Below are 26084 nucleotides of genomic sequence, written 5' to 3'. Positions count from 1 at the left end.
CAAGCATTTCAGAGGTGTGTGATTCACGGGCCTCCCCATGTCTCACTCAGCACCAGGCACAGAGCACAGGCTCAGAACACTTTTGTTCCGCTGACCAATCAAACTGACCCTCTGGATGAGAGACAGATTTGCTGGAGAGACGTTAGCGTATGAAAGATTTGTAATCCCTACTGAAATGGGCTTTTCAGGATCCCATTCCCAATGCTCAGTCAGGCCTCAGGCCATTCTGGAAGGTCCCTGGCCCAGGAGGTGGGCAGGGCTGCTGGCTGGAGAAGGACAGAGAGTTCTTCACCCACACTATTTGCATACTGTCCCTTTTACCTGAGCCAACACAAATGTGCCCTCGAGGGAGAGTCCTCAGTTAGAGGGAGAGGTCCCCTCACACAACCCCAGGCTTATTCTGCTGAACTTCCTCTCCGGGGGGCTAAGGGGCAGCACTGAGACAAGATCTTTGCCTCGCCTCCTCCCTTGGAAAAGAATGAGTGGCTGTGGCCACAGCAGTGGCCCCTTTCCAGGACCAACCATCAGATGCACTGGAAGAGTTCAATAAGATTCAGATGCCTGGGCATCTGCACTGGGATGCTGAGTCAGTAGGTCTGGGGGGACTCTACCAGGGAGAACAAAATGGCCAGGGGTCTTGGCCACTGTGTGAAAAGGGAACGTTAGCAAAGAGGAGTAGCACTTAGACACTTGGCATCAGTGTGGTTGACTTTGCCAAATGCCCATCTTAGTCTGCTTGGGCTGCTGTAATAAAATACCAGACTGGGTGGCTTGAATAACAAATATTTATTTCTCACAGTTATGGAGGCTGGAAGTCCAAGATCAAGGTTCCTGGTGAACCTGCTCCCTGGCTTACAAGTGGCTACCTTCTTGCTGTATTCTCATGTGGTAGAGAAAGGGGGCTCTGGTTGCTTTTCCTTTTTACTGGGGCACTAATCCCATCACTAGGGCTCTACCACCATGACCTCAGATCAACCTAATCACCTCCCAGAGGTCCCACCTCAAATACTATCACACTGGGGACTAGGGCTTCAACATAGGAATTTGGGAGAACACAAATATTCAGTCTCTAGCGGGGTTTTGCACACAGAAGTGAGAGGCTCTATGTTTCGCTGTTCAGTTAACAGCCAAGGAAACAAGCTCTGACCCCAGTCTCTTCTCCTGGCTGATCCGAGTTGCAGAGTTGGCCACATGCAGTGGGGAGTGTTTGTTCTGCACTGCAACCAAGGAGAGGCCCATAAAGCAAAGTAAATAGGGCTGAATGCTGCCGCTCTGAGAGGGGGTATTTATGACATGTTTTATGTGATCCTGAAAAGGAAGAATATAAAGTAAAAGGCCACCCCTGTCCTCACAAGCCCAAAACAAACTAGTATTGATTATTATAATAAATAGATAGGGCTATGCCTTGTTTTATATCATATATAAACATACATCTCATACAATAAGTTATAGAAACCAATTAAATAATGGTTACTACATGCCAGCACAGTGTAAAGCTTTCATATGCATTAGTTCATTTCATCTTCAGCTCAATAGGGTAGCTACTACTGTCCCTCATTTAGTACAGGAGGAAGCTGAAAAGTTCAGTGAAGCTAAATAATTTGCCCCAAATCACACAGCTAGTAAAATACAGAGCACTGGAAGCGAGGTGCAGCTGAGTTCAATCCCCATGCTCCTAATCATACTGGACTATCTCCCTATATGTAAATTTAGGAGTGTGGATATTGAAATCGAACTACTTGATTAGAACTGAATGACATCTTTAAATAAAGCTTTGGGTGGTAAGAAAAGTCTGTACAGCCTTTGCTTAGTGGAAAAACCTAAAGGAACATGGAGGAGTCATGTCATTTCTGAGAGCCCAAGAACAAGAAGAGACAGAACTTGGGGCCCAGACAGAAGTCAATCGTTAGGAATGCTACAAAACCAGATGAACACAAAGGAAACCCTCATATACAACCGGCTTACTGTGGCAGGATGCTCTGGGATTTTCACAAGGGTTATAACCCACCCCTTCTCCCCCATGCTGACTCCCAGCTCCCTTACCCCCAAATCCTGCAAGCTACATCTCCCTACCACCTGCATTCCTACAGCACCCAGGCAGGGAGCAGATGCTGTGCACCACCAGGCACTGTGTTCCTGAAGTCTGCCCATGCAGATGCACTGTAAGGAGGCCCCAAGTGGCTATGCTCCCTTGGGAGACAGCCTGCATTGGCCTACAGGCCATTAGACAGCAATGTTTCTACCTGGCCATCCAAGCGGGCCTAAGAGGAAGGGCTTAAGTGGGGCTTAACATGACCTATGCTCCATCCTCTAGTAATTAGGGGCTTCCCTTCACCTCCCAGGGAGAATTAATCACAAGCTTACAGCCTCTGGCAGCTGGGAGGCCTCTCCTCTTGCAGAGGAGAACCTAGGACCCAGGATGTGATTGGCCAAGGAAGAAGCCTAGGGTTGGAAGTCGGCCACATGTGGGTTTCACTCTCGGGCCCTCAGGCTCCTCCTCTATTCAACAGGCACAGCCTCACAGCTGTGTTCACCAGTGGCGGAGCCAGGCAGGACCCAATCCCCAGTCCTGGGGCCCAGCACATGACCAGGGCACACCCCTCTTGGAAAAGCCCTTTCCTTTTTGCTCTTCAAAATAGTTGAACAGTCACAAGGAGCCTCTTCTCAAGTTTTCCTTGACCTGAACACCAAAGAGGTTCAGGTCTCTCTTCTGGAGAAAGAGCCAGAGGGCAGAGGTGGCAGAAGTTGTCAGTGTGACCTTTGTCAGCCACAGCCACCAGGCCAGGGCATGGCTGTGCTTCCCCTCCAAATGCATTTCTTTCTTTGTTGGGCAAAGGATTGCTCCTACTAATATATTGCACCCCACTTCCCATGCCCTGAGCAAGCATGAAGTTAACTCAGGTGTGGGAGTGGGAAATGAGCCCCCATTCCCAGGTTCTCCCAAACCTTGATGACCTGCCAGAGGACAGCCTAGCCTACCCTCCTAGACAACCAGTCTAAATACTGAGTTGAGGAAATGGTCAGAGACCTTTCTGGACATAGCCCAGAGGTCCAACCACAGTTCCAGGCCTATCTCATCTGGACAGGAGGCTCATCCACTTTCTTCCAAACCTTAAACATCCTTGATTATCGCTCCAGATGAGCAATGGACACACAAAATTCCAGCCCAATCCACACTTCTCCCAACCCACCACATCAGAGATTCTCAAGCCTCCCTAAGCTGGCCCTGCCGGCACTGGAAACCTTAGCGATAGACTGCAGGGAAGGAGCAGGTGGAGGGGCAGGGGGACAGGGCAGAGGTCATCTGAGAAAGCCAGCTCTGTTTACTGGCCTGCGTCAGGAGCCCAGATAAACTCTCCTTTGGCAGCAAAAGCAGCCAAGATAACATTACCCAGCAGCTGGGTTCAAGAAAGCTTTGGAATTAAACATCCTGCTTCCACACGCTTTCCTTGAGATCATGTTTCCCGGGTGGAGTTTCCCTTCCTTCTGGATTTCTAAAAACCCATGGATTCTATTTCCCCCATCTCTGGTCATTTCAGGCAGATGGTAGGCGTCTAGGAAGCCTCCCTACAGACCAGCAACTGGGTCCAGCTTCCTCCGGAGAGGAAGCCCCAGAGCCCCGTATTTAGCTGCCACACTCACCCTCCAGAGAGGAGGCTCTCCACACAGACACAGCTACGGCGACTCTCACCAGACACCCAGCACCACGTCAGTCCAACCAGCCCCCCCACTCTGAGGCCATCTTGCACAGCCTTCCATCTGCTCAGCTCATCAGGCCCAGAAATGTTGAGGCTTCTGAGCCTCCCACGGCTTCCAAGTTTTGCTCCTTTCGGCAAGAAAATGACCTTGACGCAAATCAGACCTGCAACTCAGCTCCCGAGTTCAGAGAATGAAGCCAGCCCAGCTCCCGTGGAGGGATGTCCATGATTGGACCTGGGCTGTGACTAATGACCCAAAGGTGTGGTCCAACCATTCCTAGAGGGCCTAGGACCTGGCCCATGTTTAATTAGAAAGTGCCAGGAAGTATCTGTTGCTTCCTTTGCTGATGAAAAATACAGTTAGAGGCAAGGAGTTGGGAACTGTAGAAGAAATTGTGCAATTCATGCAAGCCCACTCACTAGCCTATGACTCAGTTTACCAAGGAAGGCCTAATTTTCCCTGGACCCCTGCCAGCTGCCCCTGGACACAGACCAAATGGAAACTCAGTGACAATCTTCCTTCACCTGCTCACCACCATGGGGTGGGGTCAGCTGACTAGGACTAGGGCCATTGCATATCGTTGAAGTAAGTGTTAATGACCAGGTGGTGGAACCTTCTCAGTCCTCAACCACCCTACTCAAAGCTCGGTCTGGACCTCCTGTTTATGGAGTAGTCACAGTAGCAAACCCAGAAAGGTTCTGGGAGGGACAGGGTGTGTGCCAGGAGAACACGCCTCCCAGAACCGCGTGTCCACCAGTGACCTCTGAAACACAGCCGCTGCTGCTGCAGACCTGCACCAACTGGGGGAAAAGTGCTTTTCAAAGGCATCCAGAGGAAGGGATAATCAGCAGGCTCCTAAAGGGTATCAGGAGTCCCACAACACTCAGCGCCTGCTAGTTTGCATGAATCGCAGGCCTCGTTGATTTAATTTGGAGGGCAGTGGGTAGGCAAGAAGGCCTGGAGGGAGCCTTCATATGGCTGGTACCTCATTTATTACTCAGCAAGATGGGTTAAATGGTAGTTAGCTCACTTGGGCTTTGTGAGGACTCAGTGAGCCAACCCTGCGTCTCCCCATTGGAACAGAAGCTCCCTGAAGGCAGATCACATGACACTTTACACCTAAGAGGTGCTCACTTGATGCCCCATGAGGAAGGAACACCCAGCAGACCAACCAGCAACCACTCCTTGTTGAGTGAGCACTTACCCGACTCCTGGTTTTGTGCCACGCTAAAGTGAGGCAAAGACCCTGACCTCTAGGCCTTTACAGCTCAGCGAGGGCAGCCACACTCACACTGACAAAACAGGTAGGGAAGCAGAGCAAGCTGGAGTGATGAGGGGCCCAGAAGTGAGGCTTAGAGAGGACCAAAGGCAGGGTTGGCATCAGAGAGGAGAAGCATGGCATCTGATGGAGTTGAGCTTTAGCCCCAACACTTCTGTGCTGTGTGGGCTGGGGCACGCTTCTTAGCCTTAGCCCATCAGGGTTTCCTTGGCTGCAAAGTGTGGTTTAATGGGAGCTTCCCATTTAAGGTGATGATGTGCATGAGGGTAATCAGCACAGGGCCTGGCACACAGGAAATGCCCAGTGAACATAACTATTTAGACACCCAGGAAGAGAGAGGAGGTAAGCTGACTTCTTTCTCCTTGCCATGAGAGTTGGATCATGACACCAGGAATAGAAGTAGGAGGGGGACAGGAAGTAGGGACAGATGGATGGGGGAATGCGCGCGCGCACACACATACACACACACACACACACACACACACAATGCTATAGCGGTGGAACTACTACTAATAAGCCCAGCCTGGGAAAGTAGAAGAGCAAAATAACTGCTGCTTGGGGCCAGGAAAACAATGGCCATCCTCAGCAGCACCGGCTGGAAGGATGATCGCACTGTGGCTGGCCCCTCCAGGGTTGGAGGCTTTTTCCCCCTTTTTTTTCATGTTTCCTGGAGGGGAAATGTGTGTATAAAATAGGAGCTCCCAGGATTTACAAACCCTATTTTGACCTTAAAAAAAAGTTCAGCTGTCAAAGTTCTGTTCTTACAGTCACCAGAACTAGGAGAGAAACAGCAGGAAGTGTCAGTTTTTATACACCTTTTTCTTACATGCACAAACTATTGATTTCATTAGAAATAACAACTATAGCCATGCCCACTGATTGAGCACTTACTACATTCCAGATGTTGTGAAACACCTTCTTCAGATCATCTCATTTAATCCTGACAATGATTCTGTAAGGAAAGTACTGTTGTCACCTCCAGTCCAAAGGCAGAGACCTAGAGGGGTAACCAAGGTCCTGTCAGTGATATGCGATGGAACTCAGGTTCAAATGTGCTGTTGACTACATAGCCTGGCCATTTCATCCTCTTTAATGACTATACCAGACTGCCTGGAACAAGGCAGAGTCCCTGCTGCAAGGACTTACCCTCGTGCTTCAATCCGCTGCTCTGTCGAATGGTAGGGGTGATGTACTAGTCAGTACTGAGGCCAGGTTGCAAGGCTGGGCCCCTGTGTGAGGACCACTGCTCTATTTTGCATTTGGTTTAGACTCAGTGAGAGCAACTACATGAAAAGTTGTTACTCTCCCTGAGTCTTCCTCCCGGTACATAAAATGAGACTAGTAATACCTGCTTCAGTGTGAAGATCAATGGCAACATAAGTAAAGAACAACCGTGGGACCTGGGATGCAGTAGCTGCCAATAAATGTGACCCCCGCTTCCCCGCATTCCCCTTCAACATGCCTGGCACAGTCTTTTGTACTCTTAGAATTTTAGCCTCCCTAGAAGTTTCTGGAGGTACCGATCAGTCCTGGGTCTAGAAAAGAACCCCCCTTTGGGTTTCCAGAGCTCTGGGCATAGTCCCCATTGCATGCTCTCTCAGAGTACCTGAGGGCACATGGTTGAACCTTTGTACCTCCCTCCGGCCCTGTCCCACCCTCAAGCCAGTTAATTTTGGGGGAGGCGTGTGGACAGGGGGGTTTGTGTATGTACACATATGTACATTTGAAAAATCTGGAAAAAAATGCAACAAACTCATAATAGTTTTCTGGATTATGAGTCCCAAGCCAGCTTATCAGCGCCAAAGGGTCTGACCACCCTGAACCAGCAGGTATTCCAGTGGAGAGGCCCAGCAATGGGCTGTGGATGTCTTGGGTAATGCTAGGAGTCCAGAGACAGTGGTAGAATGCCCAGGCCAGGGGGAGGAGGCTCACCTTGCTACGGAAATAAAGAAAAACTCTCGATGCACTTTGACATTCAGAAGCTAGAGTCCTGGAAATGTATCCTCTCCTTAACCACAAAAAGGATGCCGCTCCTGGGCTTCCATGAGCCTTGGATGCAGCCCAGTGGATCTAGGAAATGGCTGGGAAGGAACAGTCTCACTCCACACACTCCCAAATCAATGACGGACCCAGGCCCACTGACCTGGACACACACATCCTGTAAACGTGCCTCACTCTGCCGTCACACCCTGGAGAGCAAGGCAAAGGTTAACACACACAGCTTGCCTTCCTCTTCCTGGGAAACACTGCAGCCAGGCAAGGCCAGAGGCCAGTGGCCTCCTCCACACATAGCCTGCAGGGGAAATGACCCTACCATTTCCTCCCCACCATATGACACACTCACGCCTTCCTCTCTGCTGCGCTCAGCAAAGCTCAATTTTTGACAGAAGGCAAAGAGCTATCATTAGGAATTCTGTTGCACGGAGCAGATTGAAACAATCTTTTTGGAGAGCATTCTGGCAATCGCCATCCTACACTTGCTTTTCCTTTGACTCAGCAATTTCACCTCTAAGAATTTACCCATCAAGTGTATGTATGTATGTACATATGTGTGTGTGTTGTATGTGTTTATGTATATAAAGACATTCATTGCAGCACTGCTGTTGTTCACTGCTGTTCAAAACAGCAAGACACAAGGAATATTGAATGTCTACTGATTTTTTAAGTGGTCAAATAAATTATGATTCATATACCTATAATGAAAATGTGGATCTTTTTTTGCCATTATGGGAAAATGTCCATAGTATATTGAAAAAAAAACATTGCAAAATGGCATGCGTACAATATGACTAGGTTAATTTTGGGGGAGGCGTGTGGACAGGGGGGTTTGTGTATTGTACACATACGTACATTTGAAAAATCTGGAAAAAAATGCAACAAACTCATAATAGTTTTCTGGATTAAGAGGAGAAACAGAATAGTTTTGCTTTATACTTTACACATTTCTATACTATTTTATTTCTTTTGAACATGTATGCTTTCATGATTTAAAACAAGATTTCCGTCTTATGAAACAAGTGTGTCCTCTTAGCCTGTCCTCTGGCTAATGCCAGCTCCAAAATACTCTGTTGACATCTAACATTTGCTCATTTGGGGGAGGTGCAGGGGATTTCACATGAGCCCTTGAAGCCCAGGTCTGCAACACCGTGCACAGGTACGGTCACCTAGAGTGCTCTACAAACAGTCCCCCAGGCCCCACCCCACACCATTTAAATCAGAATTCTGGAATATGGGTGGACACTGGTAGTTCCCAGAGCCCCCCAGGGGAGTCTACTGGTTGTTAACCACTAAGGTGAGACCAGGTTGAGAACCACTGGTGGACCAATATGAAGAAGACCACTGGACTAGCTGAAAAAGTACTCTTTAAATAGAAAGCAATAGTAGAGTGTAATTTGTGCAATTAAGAGCTCTGTTTTTAAGAGATCTACTTAGGGAGTTTGTATTTGGTGCTCCTTCTCAAAGTTCTGCCTCCAGTTTGGGGGTTCACCATATCAAATGGGGAAAAGAAAACAAGGGGTTTGGGTGTATTCATTCTGAGCCGTGGCCATGCTTTTGCCTTCTTTGGTGACCTGTGGCCGTCCCCACCTCCCTGGATCCTACATCAGTGACTGAGGGGTCAAAGTCCAGCCTTCTCGGCTTCAGGACGAACAGCTGATACTGAGATACTGAGCCCAGAGAAAGCATTTAAGACACACAGCTAGTTTCAAATATTTAAAGGACTGTCAATTTAGGAGGTTCAATGCCAGTTGTACCCAAAGGAAGGCGGTGGACAATGAGTGCAAATTATAGGGGAGAGGGTCTTTGCCCAGTGTCATGAAGACCTCCCCAACCAATTTGCCCACAATGGAAAGTGCTGTCCTGTGAAGTAATGAGATTGTCGGGGCAGGAGATGAGTGACTACCTGGCTGTGACATTGCTGGAGAATGCCTTCCCACTTAGCCCTCCAACTTCCAACTCTGTGAGGCCAGAAACACTTAGAAAGTTCTAGCAAAACCCACTGGGACTGCAGCCCTCTTAACAAAATTTTCCCACTATCAACAAAAATAGCCTGAGCAGCAGGTGAGTGCCAGGCTCGGCACTAGGTGCTGGACATACTGGCAGCGAGCCAGGGTCTGTCCTCATGGAGCTTGCCTGGGGAGGGTCAGGCACACACATCATCATTCCTGATGGTGCAGTAAAATTGGGGGCAGTGACAGAAACTGACTGAAGGGGGGTTGCTATCTAGACAGATGGTCAGGAAAGGCCTCTCCCAGGAGGGGATATCTGAGCTGAGATCTACATGCAAAGTTGCTCGCCAGCTAGGGAAGTGGGTGGGACATCAGTTTGACTCAATCCAAAACTGGAAGGGAACCCTACCTCACATAATATACAAAAACGAACTCAAAATGGATCAGATACCTCAATGTGAATGGTAAAAATATAAAAGTCTTAACAATTCTGACTACATGGGCGCAAATCTTCATGACCTTGGACTGGTTGACGGTTTTTAAGATATGACATCAAAACACCCAGCAATCAAAAAAAGAGAAAGAAATAGATAAACTGGATCTCATCACAATTGAAAACTTTAATGTTTCAAAAGATACCACAAGAAAGTAAAAAGAATCTACAGAATGGGAGAAAATGTTTGCACATCATATACTGATAAGGGACTTATATCTAGAATACATAAACAACTCTTACAACTCAAGAATAAAAAGATGTATAACCCAATTTAAAAATGGGCAGAGGATGTCTAGACTTGTCGTTAGAAGCACTGAAGAGATTCAGTAGAAGCTGTATGTTGTCTGGGAATCTGTTCTTGTGCCCCAGGACAGGGTGCACATAAGAATCAGGATGGCTTCCTGCTTGAAGTCTGGTGAAGGGGAGGGACGCTGGGCTAGTCTGGGTCCTGAGGAAGTCCCTTGTCCTCATCCCAGACTCAGCTGGGCCTTTGAGGCGAGGAAGGGACAGAGCCCCCAACAGGCCTCTCACCACAAGGAGTCAAGAGGCCGTTTCTGCATTCGCATGCCCAAACTTCTGCTTTCATTCAGAAAGAAAGTTGCAACAACAGGGGTTCCAATTGCTCTTGGTCATTTTTCTCCTCTCCTCTCCTCTCCTCTCCTTTCCTCCCATGACTCTGGCCTCTATTTTTAAGTAGCTTTAGTTAAACACCTATGTGAAGATCACTAAGTCAGCCGTAGTAAAAGGGAAGCCTCGGTGGGAATGTAAAACAGTGTTCCCACTTTGAAAAACAGTCTGGCAGTTCCACGAATGGTTAAACTTGGAGTCACCAGTGATCCGATAAATTCTATTTCGAGGTGTCTACTGAAGAGAAATGAGAACTCAGCTCCACACAAAATTTGTACGCAAATATTCACAGCAGCAAATGTATAAAATTTATATATGTTATATAATATAGCAACCAAGAAGTGAAAACAACTTAAATAGCCACCAGCTGATGAAGGGATAAATCAAATCAATTTACAGTCATGTAATGAATACTATTCAGTCATAAAAGGAATGAGGTACTGATACAGGCTACAGCATGGATTGGCCTTGAAGACATGATGCTAAATGAAAGAAGACAGACACAAAGGCCACATTATTACATGATTCCATTTCCATAATTGCTCAGAATAGGCAGATCTATACAGCCAGAAATAGATCATCAGTGGTTGTCTAGGGCTGGGTAGAGGGGTGGCACTGGGGGAAATGGGGAGTAGCTGCTCATGGGGTTACTCTCTTGGTTGATGAAAATGTTCTAAAATTGACTGTGGTGATGGTTGCACATTATCTGTGAAAATGCTATAAACCACTGAATTGTATGCTTTAAATGGGTGAACTGTATGGTATATAAATTATACCTCAATAAAGCTGTTTTTAAATTTTAGAAAAGATGTCATTCTCAGTTCTTGCCAGGAAGGGTTCCGTTTCTCCATCCTTTCAGCCTGTAATTCCTCTAAGGTCCCATCAAGACCCACCACCTTTGAGAATCCTCCCTCGGCCTGGGGCTCCCTCTGCCCCTCCATCTGGTACAGCAAGTTTGTGTAGCTACGGGTTAAGTCACATCCATTAGTGTTGAAGGAAACTAATCTTGGGCCTCTGGGATCCCAGGTGGGAGATCATCAACACAGTAGGTGTACCTGGCTGATTAAGGAGAAAGCCTAGCATAAAATGCACCTGTTTTCCCAGACTCAGCAAGAAGAAACCGGGTTCTCTTCCACTGACAACTAAAAAGAACTGATGCTGGAAGCATCCTGCTCTCTGCCTGGAGCGTCTGCTGGCCCCGGCAGAGCCTGGCATGCAGTAAACTTTCCCAATCAAGCAGCAAAACTGGGAATGCCATCAGCTCCTGTTTGGCTTCCAGGATAGAAAAACTGCCCTTAAAATCTACTAACCCTACTCTGACATTGGAAGTGCCCACAGGAGAGTAACAGCAGAACTAGGTGAAATCTGCTTACCTTCCCTAGAAACATGTTTTCCCGTCTGTTCCTGGTCCTGACCTTGGAGTTTGGCCCAGCCTCCTTTCCTCTGGTCCCTCCCACCCCTTGCGCTCTTTCAGACCTCACATCCTCTCTGCCCACAGTTTTCTCCCCACTAAGGGCCCCATAGCTGCAGCTCCCACTTCAGCACCTAGGACCCAGACTGCCAATTTCGTGTGTGTCCTTTCCCCAAGAACTGTCCCCAACTGGGTCACAAATTCCTTGACAGCAAGGATTTTATTCTGACTTCCCTCTTTTTCCCTATGAAATCTAAGGATATGGGGCATGTGGTAGATCCTCAATGAAGACACGTCACTTCTGTCTGATAAAATTCAGTTCAGTTCAATAAAGAAGTATTGAGTACTTACTGTGTCTGGGCTCCATGCTAGACACTGGTAACCAAAGTCAAATAAAATACAGTACTGGCCGCAGGGGAGCTCCCGGATTGGTGAGAAAAGGGGCACTAATGGATAATCTGCTGTAGAGGCTACACTGAGAGGTGTTCGAGGTCCTTGGGGAACCCAGAGAGGAGGGATGAAGGTGAGATGGTTGCTTGGAGACGATGCTGGGGTTGAGGTGAAGGGCGAAAGATGAGGAAGGTAAACTGGGCAAAGAGGGAAAGGTGGTAGTTGGGAGAGGGTCCTAAGCAGAAAAAAGGGTGTAGACAGAGGCTGGGGGTGGGGAGGGGAGGACAACAGCCTGAGCTGGCAGAGGAGCAGGAGGAGCAGGAGCAGCTGGGGGTGCTGGAGCCTAGAGCCCAAGGCACTGAGTGGCAGGAGGTGAGGGAAGCGTCCCTGGCTCTGAAGCTTGAGGGAACGTCGGGGACAGGAGGAGGAGGAATGCAGAGATGCAGAGGTCAAAGCTGAAGTGTTTCTTGAGTGGGAAACTCAGAATGGTTTGGGATTGGAGAGGAAGGGAGGAACAAGTGTGTGGGCCACCTCAGGACAGAAGGAAGAAAGATGAGGATGAAGGCGGCTGAAAGGAGCAGGCACAGAGGTGAGGTCAGGCTTGGAGAGAGGGAACCAGAGCGGGGAAATGCACGGGCTCCAGCGAAGGTAGACGGGGACACGGGGAGATGGAGCAGCCCCACTCGGAAGGCTTCAGAGACCCCAGACAGACCACAGTCAGGATGCAATGGGATGGCTAAAGAGATCTCAGGGCTGGGAGTGAGGGGTCCCCACTTGTTAGTAATGCACGGGGTGCTCTGCGGCTCACTGTCAGACAATGCAAAGAATGGCTGAGACCTAGACACATTCGCTGCAATGTGTAAGCAACTCTGAGGAAGGAAGGGAGCTGGCACTAGAGATCTGAGGGTTTGTTTTATGCTCAATTCATTCCCAGAGCCTGGGTCTTCCAGCAAACCTGATAAACCTCCCCTCCTCCCCCAAAGCCTGGCTCAGAATGTAGCGCCATTTGTCATGAGGGAAAGGGGCCCGGGGTCCTGCTGTCTGGGCTCCCAAGCCACTTCTCCCTGCTCCTCCCTGCATGGCCAAAGGAGACCCTCTTCTGGGCCACAGTCAACTCCACGATGCCATTGGCTCCTGGGTCCCCTCAGGGAGGAGGAGGAGGAGGGATCTGCCAAGTGGGCTGGAGAAGAGCCATGCACAGCGCCCGGGGAAGCCTGCCAGAGGCTGCATCTGGCCCGGCTTCCCGCATCGATTCCCCATCTGGCCCAGGCGTGGAGGTGAGATGTGAAACACACAGCCAGCCTCATCTTCCAGGGCCCCCCAAAGTCACGTCATCCAGGCTTTCCCTTGGGGGGGTGGTCCCCTCCCTCTGACCTCAGCCTGTTTCACTTGGCCAGAGCCCAGCCCCAGGGAGGAGGCCCCCTCCCCACACCCTCCATCACACCCAGGCCCATGCAGGGAAAGGAATGAGCTATAGATTCCAGCCCTCCCAGGATGCACACCGAAGCAATATGGGCCCGCCCCTCTCAGCCCTGTCTTCTGAGATGCCAGCTGGGCTGCAGAGAGAGCTGGGGAGCTGGGGAGCTGCAGCACTGGCCAGAACACGACAGCCCCGTCTTCCACCCTCTACATGGAACCTCCCCCCAGCTTTAACCAGTGAGTCAGGGCTGGGGAGAAAAGACAGGAAAACCCAAGGTGCGGCATCCAACAGCTTCCAATATTAAATCCTAGCTTTGCCTCTTTTTTGGTGTTAAGATTTTGGACAAATTATCTAGTTTCTCTGAGTCTTGATTTCCTTACCTATAAACGAAGGGTAATAAGAGGATGTGCCTTGCACAGTTTAAGAGGATCACAAGGAAAAATGCATGCAAAGTGCTTAGCACATGCCTGACTCACAGCAAACACTGAATGGTAGTTCATTCCTTTTATGCCCTGGCTGCCCTCAGTGGTTGTGCCAAAGGAGGCTGAGCCCCACCTTATAATCACCATCAGCCCGTTACAAATACAAGTAGTAAATCTGTTATTATTTTCTTATTGGTTTCATTTTTCCTATTTATTTTTATACTCATTAATCCTGGGAAATAGACAACTGCCCTTTTCTGTGCTATACATGCCATAAACAAAAGCAACTTTAGTAAGTGTGTTATTTGGAATGCCCTCTCCAATCAGTTACACATACAACCCCTAGCCACCCAAGCCCACCACAGAAATTCTGGAGCTTCCACACAGCTACACACACCACACACAGGAACTTCCTTGGCATCCCCCCATGCCCCCCATGCCCCTAGTCTCAGAAGCTCGTGAACCCCCTGCCCAGCTGTCTGATCACGAGCTCAGCCCTGACCTGCTGCCCAGCACGGGGAAGGAGGCAGGACAGCACTCTCATGCCTGTGAGCAATGAGAACCCCTGGAAGCTCAGAGCCCGCCCAGCTCAGCCCCTTCCCGTGGGGACAAAGGGGCTCACTTCCAACTCACAGCCCCAGAGGAAACCGATCTAAACACCAAGCCCCTTGGAGACCACCCTCCTTCCCAGGAACAACCTTCTAAATCCAAAGTGCTGAGGTGAGCCATCCAACAGAAAAATTCTAAGATTGTAAATAGGCATTTGGAAAACAAGGAATACAAAGGGCCAATCCATCCATGAAAAGACACTCAACCTCATGTGAAACTGAAAAAAGAAATCCAAACTACAAGATATTATTTTTCCTTAGCTGACTGAAAAAACATTCAAGTTTGGTAAATCCCAGTGCTGATGAAAGTATGAGGAAATACATACATCTCATACTCCGTAGGAGGGCCGTGAATTCTTCTGGGAGGGCCATCTGCCAACATATATATCAAATGAGAACTGCAACTCTTTGACCCCCCCGCCCCCAATTTCCCTGCTAGAAATTTATCCTGGGGATAAACTCATGAAAGTGTGTCAAGTTGTATGTTTAAGGATATTTTGGATGGCATCCATCACATTGTTCTGGGATAGCCTCAGAATGAAATACTTTGCCGCTATCCCTGATCTCCTGAGTTTGCCCACTGGAGCATGATGCCAGGGGAGAAGTTCACCAGCTTGCCAGGAGAAGAGCAAGGTGGAAAAGAATCCATCCTTTCTGCATAAATACTCTTTAAGGCAGTGCTGGCTCTAAGAAGACATCATTCTTTACCCCCACCTTTATTGGTCTGACTTTATCCATTTCCCTTACAGGCCTGGGAGCCTGACCTTGGTCTGCCACGTCACAGAGCATTTCATGACACCTGAGGAAGGGACGGAAGGCACCCTAGCAAGTTCCAAGCAGGCTCTATGCTGGAGGTAGCCATACATACATGAACTTTGAGAATTAACCCACAAACCCTGTGCCCAGGCACAGTTGGTGCCTCCAACTAATAGAAGATGCTGAGGTTCTGAGAGGGTAAGTGACCTGCCCCAGGTCACACAGCCAGGATGCAGTAGGCTTGGATCCCAGCCTGTGCCTTTCCAGAACAGCCTCAGGCCTTAGGCATCACATGACACCTTACCGAACCCTGGACAGTTGAATGGAACTTGAGGAGCTCAGGGTGTTGGGGGCTGCGCAGAGGGAAGGAGGACAAGCAGAGAGGGAGCAGGCCTCAGCCAGGACACCTAAGCCAGGTCAGCCGACTTGCCAAGGCCTCATTCACCAGGACAGTGATGAAGGATGACCTCTCAGCCTGCAGAACGCGGCCTCCTGGCCGGGAGTGCCCCCTCATGCTGTCCTCTGCCAGCTGGTGGCCTTCCCTGGCCCCTACGAGGAAGCTCACTGGCTTGCCAGGCTATCATGAAAGCTGGAAGCCTTGTGGAATGTGCCCCATACGGAATTCTCCTGGGCAACCTCTCACCCACTGATCCTCCAGGCCCAGACACCCTCCTCCTTCTGCAGAAACCTGCAGAGGACAGAGGAGGTGCCCAGTGGGCCCTGAAGGCAGAGAAGGTAGGGGCGGAGTTTGCTTCTGTCTGTGGCTTTAGCCAACTCAGTTCACTCCTTTGGTCCTTAGTTTTCTTGCCTGAAAAATGGGAAGACAAGCAAAAGGGCAGAGTTGGGATATGACTACTGGTGTTTTCCCCAGCTTCTAACATCCTCTGCTTTCTGGGCTTTTCCATGGCTGGGGAGGTTTATTTGGAGGAATGCTGCAGCAGCCCGGAGCTTGGCCTGGCTGCAGGCAACTTCAGCTTCCAGCACAGAGGCTGGGTCAGCAGGGGGGGAAGCGTTGGAGGCAGAGGCTGGGGTCTGTGTCCAGCTCCATCACCACAGGTTCTGTGACCTTGGGCCCAGAAGTGCTCAGGTTCTAAAGGAGGTTTTAGGTATCAAGCAAACATTCAGCAAGGCTGAGAACAGGCTGCTAATATGGGGGACAACCACCCACTCTGTCCCCACCCCCAGGCCCTGACACCACTCCCTGGACAGACACAATTGAGAATCTCAACAAAGAAACCAAGGAAGGAAGACTGATGTCTCCCGTGTTCTGACCGCAGCTGGAAATGGCCAGCACTGGCAAGCTAGAGGACATGAGAATCAGGCTCTCATGACAGAAATAAACCCAAAAAGTCACTGAGCCCTGCTTGCGCTTGCTTATGTCCAGCAGTGATGGGGAGGTCACGAGTAAGGCAGTCCATTCAACCTCTGGGCATCTGTCCATCAGCACATTCTTCCTTATACTGATGTGAATGTACTTGCTGCTAACTGCTGCTCCGACCCACTAGTTCTGCCCCTGGGACCACAGAGAATAGATCCAACTCCTCTCCTGAAGGATGGCATTTCACACACACCCCTCTCCCAGCATCTCCTCTGCTCCAGGCTACCCCTCACCTCCTCCTGTTGCTCATGACAGGCCCTGGGTCTCCCACCTCCTTGTACCCTCCTCTCATACAATGTGCACCAGACTCATCCTTCCGGGTGTGGGCAGACTGAGAGGGCAACACAGAAGCAGGTTCTCACCAACTCCCTCCCTCAAACTTTCTAAATCCTGAACTTCTATGAGTGCATTCTAAGGAATGTGAATTCTGTGAATGTATGCCCACAAATTGGGGAGTCACTGATGCTGCTGAGCTCCCAGGTGATTCACACCTGACACCTCACACTCCAGCTCCTGTGAAAACCAAACCTCCTGCTGCATGCACTTGGGCCACTGATTTCTTGGATAACAACCAATTACATTTATGCCTATTCAATTCCAGTCTTTTTCAAGATAGTTTTTGGAAGCTGGCTTTTTGTCTGAAACACTCTCCTTCCTCCCTGTGTCACCTGTAAATGTGAGCAGGATGACATCAAAATCCCATCAAAGTTGTTTGTAAATTCAGAGACAGAGAACAGAGCCCTGTGGCCCACCACTAGAGACTCCCGTTCAGGTCACCACTGGCACACATGGTTTAGTTCTGTATGAAGTTGAGAACTGGATGATCCTGGATAAATCACAGTTAGATATAACAAATTATTTTTCATAAGAGGAGCTCCCTATACAAAAAAATTGTCAGCAAATTTTTTTCTTAAACAAACAAGAAATCCTCTTGTAAATTAAACAAATCACAAATTGACCTGTTTTGCACACTGAGTTTCATTGCATCTGGCTAAAAAAAAGGCCACATTTGTTCAGGGCTGACCATATGCTGGACTCCCAGCTGAGCATTTCAGGCATGAAGACTATCTGTGGTACTGTCACACCCACTTTGCAAACAAGGGCACCTGGGCTCTGACAAGTTACATGAGTTGGAACTTGGATAAATCACATAGAAGGTCACGTAGACGTAAGCCCGGATGCACAGCCAGGCCTCTGCTCTTTCAACTGTGTAATGCTGCCTCTCGGGTTTCCTTAAAGAAGCCTCCACTGGATTACATAATTTCTCTGGACTAAATCCAGATCCCCAGCCTACAGTCAGACAGATTCAGACCTACTGGGAACACAGCCGACCTTGAAAACAGAGAAAAGCCCAGGACTTTTGTGGAACCAGCTCCGAAGGCAAGGATTTTCCCTAGCGAGCACAAATCCTTCCGGTGCACTTTTTAGAACCTGGCAGCAACTCAGACCCACTTCTGTTCATGGTCTACCAACAAAGCAGGCCCTGCCCCAAGTTCAGGAGTAAGGGGCCTTTCTGGGCCTCACCTTAGCTACCTGCAAAATGGGTATCACAATAATAGCAGGGCACTGCCTTCATGGGGTTGTAGTGAAGATTCTGAAACACTTTGCTCCCTCTTGTCACTGAGGCTTTGCCTAAGGTTGTTCTCTCTGCCCGGAACAATTTCCTCTCTCCTTCGAGCTTTGTAGAGCTGCCTCCTCTGCATGCTTCAGAGCGTCCTGTTCCTCTCAGACTGCTGCTGATCGCACTCTATCGCTGCACATCCACTCTTGAGACTCTGGTTGTCCCAGCCCGTCTGTAAGCTCCCTCCTCTTCTGGCATGTCATTGTTTGGGTCACCCAGGCATCTGCAGCACCTGACATGGTGCCTGGCACACAGCAGGCCCTCAATAAGTGCTTGTTGGCTGAATGAAAGATCAGATGAGGAAATGGACATAGACCTGCTTTTCACAAGGCTGGCACGGCTGAGCCAATACAAGGTGCCTGCAAACCGCATGGTCACCATTAGGTAACCAGGAGATGCTGTTCAGAAGGGGCTGAAGGGGCCACTGCAAGGGTGAGTTTCAGATTGGGCGGGAGGCAGGAGAAGCAGAGAGCACAGAAGTGGTAAAGGGATGAACCTAGTTCCTTCTGAAAGTGGACATCCCAAAGCTAATCTGTCATCCTGACAGGTCCACACCCACTGCAAATGACCACATCTAATGAGTTACCCAGGGAGCTCAGGGTGGAGGAAGGGCAGGAGGGGAGGGGGACGTTGCCTCCCTGAAACCAGGAAAACTTGGCCCTTAGCAGCCACTACATGTCATTAGTTGTAGCAGAGATGATGGATCTCGGGTGGTGATGAAGATGCGGTCACTCACTCACTCATGGGAAAGGCTGATGGCATTCCTGCCAGTCCAGGGCCCTCTTTCTCTTTCACTTGCCCCAACCTGAAATGCTCAGTCCTTCCCATCTCCCTTCTCACCTCTGACTCTTCCTTCAAGGCCTTCCCTCCCTGACAACTCTACTAAAATGAAGTCTCTCAAGGTATCAGGCAAAGAGAATGTGCTTTGGAATTAGACTGTGAGTTTCAGCTCAGCTCCACCACCTGTGACCTGTGTGGTACTGGGCAAGCTACACAACCTCTCTTAGCTTCAGTCTTATATTTGTAAAATGAACCTTATGGGGTTTCTGTGAAGATTAAAAGAGATCATGGATAAAAGGCACGTAGCACAGAGCCTGGCACAAAGCATGTTGCTGGCACCATGAGTTAGTTCCTTCCAGGCCTTCCCTACAAGTCCCATGGAGTTTTTGGTACCCAATTCTGCTGACCTGAGAATTATTTTCCACATAAGGAAGTGTTTTCTCTACACCTAAACTGTGACGTTTTCTAGGGTAGGGCTGTGTCCTGGCCATCTCTGCACAATCCTCAGAGAGGTGGGCAGTGTTGAAGAGCACACGTGTGAATTCCAACTCTGTCACACACTGTCTACATGGCCATGCACAGATATTTCTGTGCCAGCAGAGTCTCTGTTTCTTCATCTGTTAAATGGGGATAACAAGAGTCCTGCCTTGTAGAGGGCTGTGTGAGGCTTAAATGAAGGCCTATGTGCAGCTTTGCACAGTCCCTGCCATAGAATTCAACAAATGCCGGAAACTGTGATCACCACCCTGGCAGGGCTCAGCACAGTGTCAAGGGGCACTGGCACATCTCTGGGGAGGAAGGGAGGGCAGACTTTGTGAGATGGTGCTTTTGTTCTGTTTCTCCATTCTGAGTGAGAGAGGGGCCAGCTGAGCTGTGCATCATCACCTCGGTAGCCACACCAGGTTGGGGGCAGTGGTGAGGGTAGGTTGGTAGGGGAAGCTTGTGCTAAGGAGAGAAAGCTAGTGAGAGTGCCAGGTCCCAAATCAGCCGAAGGAACAAGAGTCCATTCTCCACACCTGGGAGTTCGTCCCGATGATTCACGGACAACAGTCTCAGGTTTAAGAACAACATTCTCATGTTGCAAGTCCAGTGAACTATTTTACTGCCACTCCTCAAATAAACTTCCCCCAGCTCATTAAAGCAGGCAGGCCAGCAGTGCAGAACTTGGTCAGCTTTGAAGCATCACCCTCCCTGGAAGTGGCCCTGAGATAACTCAGCCTGACTTTTTAATAAAAGCAAGATGATTCCTGGTCTCTTTCCAGTTAGTCAGGCTGCCTAGCTTTACAGTTTTCCCCAGCTTCACAAACTCAACCTGGTGAAGGGAGGTGGGATGGAGAAGCCAGAGTGAATCTCATCCCTCACATATCCCACGTCAGGGTCAGGAGGCCCCTCCTGGGCTGAAAGGCTGCCGGAGCCCAAGGGCAGGGCCTCTGGTAGAATCATCAGCCCTGTCTCTGGGTGTCCATCTTCGTTTCAGACCGCGGGCGAGGAGTCTCTTCCTGCAAATCTGCCTTTCAGTTCTGGTGAGAACAAAGAGCATTTCTGTTCTGTGCTTCCTCCCCCTCCTCCTAACTTCGCCCCCAGCCCGAGTCACCGTTGGGCCATTGCTTGGGTGAGCATCGGTGCATTAATTTCTTTCCCAGGTGAAGGGCGCTGTCCCAACTTCTGCAGCCATCTACAGAACATAAGCACATTTCTATTTCCAACGCGAGTCATCCGTTGCAGCTCATGCCATCTTGATAGTTCTTCCCCCTTTTGAAGTCTCCACCACATCTTTTGCCCACTGAGTGAGAAGTTCCATGCTGTCGGGTTCTTATTTTTTTAACAGAGTGGAAATATTTGGCCTTTTCCATAATATTTATCCCTCCTGATACAATACATAGACGGCACTTTTTTTTTATGTTGTTTTTCAAGGGGCTATTTATTTAATGGTGATTTGTAAGATACCACACACTGCCATGGGAGGCAAGCCCTGCAAGCAGGGGTGGGAGGAGAGCAGAAGAACCATCTAGAATGCATGCTCCCAAAGCACTTCTGGGATCTCATCTTCTCTAAAGAGTGTATTTATTTTGTCTCGTTTAAGTTAAAAAGGCTCCCTGACTCATTCTCCCAAGACCCCTCACTCCAAAAAGTAATAAATGAGACTAAAATGTACATTTGTGAGGGTAAAAAAGGTAATGCCACTTTTTAAAAGGATTGTTTGTTTTTTTTAAATAGGTCTGGTTCTAACCTTTGAAGTTACGGATTATCATGTAATTCTGTGTCAACCACCCACGAAGTATTTACTGAGCACCTGCTAAGTGGCAAGCTCTGTGGAGCAAGACTGGGGAAAGGGCAGAGGGGGTAGGTCCTGTGGGGAAGAAGGGCAAGGGAGAGGCTAATCGATGCCCTCCCAGAGCTCACAACATGACTGGAGAAACAAGGTAAATATAGGATATGCACCTAATACAGGACTTAACACCACCTTTATGCCTTGCTGAAACAAGGCAAGGCATGAGACTTCAATAATCGTTAATTCCAACAATACAAGATGTCATAGAACAGTTACAATCATCAATTGAACAGTTCAAGCCAAAAGTTGGATAGGATTATTTTTTCTGCCATTATCCCTAGCAAATAAGCCCAACTTATTTCCGTTTGCAGACAAGGCTGCAGGCCACTATTTAAACAGCTAAATCCCAAACCTGGCTGCGGTACTGGGAGTAACATCCGGGGAAGGTCCGTAGCCCCACCCCCACCTCAGCCAGACAACAGGTGAAGAATACCATTCAGGGGCCATCCCTGGGCTACTACCCAGGAATGGCCGGTGAGGGTCCGAGACACTGAACAAAGGGGGAGAACAAGATAAGAGGGGCTTATTTCAGATTAAGCTGCAAACAAAGGAGGTGTAGTTTTGAAAACCTGGCTGGGTTCTTAAAATAATGGAGAAAGGTTTTAGGTTTCTGGTCCCATTAGTGAGAACTAGGTAGGGAATTATAGAAAAAAGAACTTTCATTACAGGCAAGAGAGGGGGGCCAGGAAGGAATGATACACAGACATTAAAATTCACCATGTCTTTCCAGCGAGGTTGGACTGGTCCTTGGGGAGACAGCTTGGCAGGTCTTCTCTGGAAAGGTAAGAGGAAAATGACCTACTCCTCTGGATGACACCAAATGTTGGTGAGGATGCAGGGAGATGAGAACTCCGGTTCACAGCCGGTAGGTGTAAAAACTGTACAGTGTTTCTGAAAAGTAACACGGTAGTATTTACTTAAACTCAGTCTGGGTTTGCCCTGTGCCCCAGCAATCCCTCTCCTGGGTATATATACTGGGGAAATCTCTGCAGGGTGTGAGGGCTTCAATGTACAGGGATGTTTGCTGCAGCAATGTTTGTAGGAGAGCTTATTGGAGGCAAACTCAGTGTCCCTTAACAGGGGGAGCAAATAAGTAACATGTTGGTGGATGTCAGCCTGGAACACTCTGCAGCAGTCAGAAGCAATAAAGTAGATGCATACAACAATGTAAAGGCATCTTATAAATGCAGCACTGAGTAAAAAGGGAAATTACCAACAAAATCTATAGCACAATATTAAGGTAGATTACAAACCACACACACAAACAGGACAACCTATCTTCTGAGGATACCTGGGTTTATATTAAACAGGTTAGAGTAGATGGAAGAGGAAGAGGGACAGGAGTGGGGATCAGTGATGAAGGGGAAAAATGAAAATAAAGCAGGAGGGCTTTGCCACGGTAATAATGTACAATTAACTGAGAAAAAATGATAACTTGACTTGAACACCTGAGGTCAGAAAAATCCAGCATGTGACCTACGCTTTTGGGCAGAATCAGCAAATACTGATGGAGTGTTAGCACTCCATCAGAGCCCTTGTCCTAAGGAGCTTAGCATCCAGTAAGTATTCTGGAGCCCAGACTCAGCGCCCTATCAGTCCTTTCCACATCCTAGGTGTCTGGGACAGTGCCTCACATTGACTTGTTCAACTAATCTCACAGAGGAAAGAAATATGTACACTAATAATTATTACAAGATAGGAGTGGAGAAAGTCCGTCAGCCTCAGGTCAATCTGGAAGGCCCATTGGAAGACGCATCTGAGATGAGTCTTAAAGGATTTCATCAGGTGAAGAGCATGTTTCAAGCAATGAAAATGGGCAAAGGTACAGAGAGAGATGTGGGGTGGCCAAAAGGTGACTGCTCTAGACTGCTCTAGGCTGGCTACAGCGCCCTGCAGAAGCCCATTTAGACTGCCACGTGGCCTAGAACTGGGGTGATGGGGAAAGGGCTACAAAACAGAGATGAGTGGCTAACACACCTATGAGTCAGGGCAGAAGCAGGCCCTGGGCAGTAATTCTAGCACTTGGCTCATCATCAGGAGTGCCTTGGAGAGCTTTGAAAAAGATGTGAATTTTGGGTCCTACCCCCAGGCCAGGCTTCCTGAGTACAGAATCAGCCTCCAGGCTGGGAGCAGGTAGGCCCTAAGAAAGGACTTCTTCGCCAGCCTCCCAGGCAGATCTGTGAACCACTCATCAGTAGAAAACAGAACCAAATGAATGCAGGGCGAGGAGGAGGCAAAAGTCATTCCCGGATTTGGACTGGAAAAATGGCAGTGCCATGCTTAAATACTGGGAAGTGAAGGAACAGGATAAGATGGGTGGGGAGGGAGAGGCTGCCCTTGATGAGAAGGTGCTGGCTGGCTGGGGACAGGTGAAGGTCCTGCTGGAGACACAGATCTGTCCAGCGGTCATAGATTAGGTGGAAAAGGTCCAGGACCACAGAGTACAGAGGGAAGGAAGTGGAAGAACAAGGAGTAGTTACAGGACAGAACCTGGGGAAATACCCCTGTTCACCTCTGTTCGGGAAGTGGAAGAGGGTTATCAAAGGAGATCAGAGCAAAGATGAGAAGTTGGGGAACCAGTGCAGAAATGCCACGAAGCCAAATTTCCATAGCCGAGGTGGAATCACATCCCTCTGGGCCTATCCTCCTGATGACAAATCCCCTATTGAGCCTGTAGATTATTGGGGCTTAATCCTAAAACAAACAGGGTCAGCCAGGCAGGCAGGCGACAGCCCCGCATCCCATCCTCCCCCATTTCGTTACAGGTAGGCTGGTTTGGACACCTGCCTTGGGCTGACTTACCTTTGTTTCTCTCTTACCCTAGTTCACAGGTTCTCATGCTGCACAGAATGGTACACAAAGAACTCTCGATGCTGAACTGGGTGTGCAATTTATGGGATGTTCAACGGAAATTTTGACCCTCCTTGCTGATGGGATGAAGCTGCGCCACACTGCCATCACTTCCCAACTGCTCTTCCTGTCTCACGGTTCCTCCAGTCTCGGGTCCCATAGATCCCTCACACCACATGCGGGGTTACATCCTTAAGCACATGCTGGGTTGTGTCAAGCAACACCTCCAGGGCCCAGCCTGCTTGCAGGCAAGTCTGAACTCCCAAGCAGGACATGCCTGTCCCATGGCCAGTCTGGCTTTACTCCCACCCGTCTCACCTCTCACCCCAAGTTCCCCACCTGGACCCCTCTCTGCTCCCCATCACCTGTCATGGGCTTTGTCACTGCTTTCCCAGGAAGGACCTGTCTTTTCCTCCTTCGTCCTTTAGTAACCTAAGTATTAAGAACACGAGCTCAGGAGGCCAGGACCCCTGGCTCTGATTCCCAGCCCCACCAACCACTGGCTCTGCACCCTGGCTAAGCCTCCTCCCTCTTCAGTAAGATGGAGATGAGTTAATATCTACCTCACCAGGCTGTTGGGAGGATTAAATGAGATAATGCTCGGAAAGCAGTCAACAGTGCATAATGTAACAGTCCGTTAAAACAGATATACACATACTCATGAGCACACACACACATATGCACGCACTGATGGAGGCATCTCCTTTTGCATCTCCATCATCTGAATACAGTAATCCCCATTCATCCACAGGGGAGATGTTCTAAGACCCCCAGTGGATGCTAGGAACCACAGATAGTAACGCATCCTGTATATACTTTGTTTTTTCCTACGCATACAAACCTATGTTAAAGTTTAACTTATAAATTAGGCACAGGAAGATATAAACAATGATAACTAATAATAAAATAGAAAAATTATAACAATATACTGTAATAAAAGTTATGTGCATGTGGTCTCGCTCTCAAAATATCTTATTGTTCTGTAGCCACCCTTCTTCTGTGATAATGTGACATGGTAAGACGCCTACGTGATGCGATGAAGTGAGGTGAATGACACAGGCATTATGATGTAGTGTTAGGCTACTACTGACCTTCTGATGCTATGTCAGCAGGAGGATCATCTGCCTCTGACTGTGTTGACTCTGGTAGCTGAAACCGTGGAAAAGCAGAACCGTGCAAAAGGAGGACCTACTGTGTTACTTACCCATCTGCCCCTCCTGGGCATCTGTATTATTCCAAGTGGTAGTCTTAGTTCACAGAATATTCCAGTTCTCCTCCTTCCCAGGCACAAGGTAGGACTGTGCTTCCTCAACAAGTCGAAGGTGGGTGTGGCCAGATAACTGGCCAGTAAAATGTGTTGCTTGTGGACAGAAGCATTTTTTGAAAATTGAGGGATATAACTCATATGCCATTAAATTAACAGTTTTAAAGTGTATAATTCAATGTCTGTCAGTATATTCACAGAGTTATGCAACCATTACCACTATCTAATTCCAGAACATCTTCATCACCCCAAAAGGAAAAGTCATGTCAGTTAGCAGTCACTCCCCATTCCCCTCTCCCCTAACCCCTAGGAACTACTAATCTACTTTCTGTTTCTATGGGTTTGCCTATTGGGGCATTTCATATTAATGGAACAATATGTGGTCTCTCATGCCTGATTTCTTTCAATTAGCATAACTGTTTTCAAGTTTCATCCATGGAGAAGTATGAATCAATCGCACCCTTTTATGACTTGACAGTATTCCATGGACAGAGCATTTAATTGCCACTGACAGAGCTGCACTCTCTTCCCTGCCTCAGTGACCCAGGAAGCACTCTGGATCCTTTGTCAGTCTCAGTCTGTGAGTGCCTACAGTGAGCAGAGGACCCTGTTGAGTCTAATGGACATGGAGCGTGAGGAAAAAATAACACTTCAGTGCTGTTTGTTACTGCAGCGTAACCCATCCTATCCTGACTAATATGCCAAATTTTCACTGTTATAAGTATGGATCAATAAAAATCCTTGCACATGTCTTCCTGTGTACATTTGGGAGAGTTTCCCTAGACTCTGAGTCTATAGTATCTA

At 48.6% G+C, this 26084-nt stretch overlaps 1 protein-coding gene across 3 annotated transcripts in view; it reads right to left on the bottom strand.

The window, feature by feature from the left end:
* Window positions 1-26084, bottom strand: part of SH3PXD2A (SH3 and PX domains 2A) — a 221233-nt gene that overhangs the window by 174869 nt on the left and 20280 nt on the right. The gene's annotated exons all lie outside the window — the stretch shown is intronic.

This window comes from Manis javanica, chromosome 7 (assembly GCF_040802235.1).
Source record: "Manis javanica isolate MJ-LG chromosome 7, MJ_LKY, whole genome shotgun sequence".
NCBI lineage: Eukaryota > Metazoa > Chordata > Mammalia > Pholidota > Manidae > Manis > Manis javanica.
The sequence above is the reverse complement of the archived record's forward strand: the minus strand, read 5'-3'. Positions and strand labels throughout refer to the sequence as shown.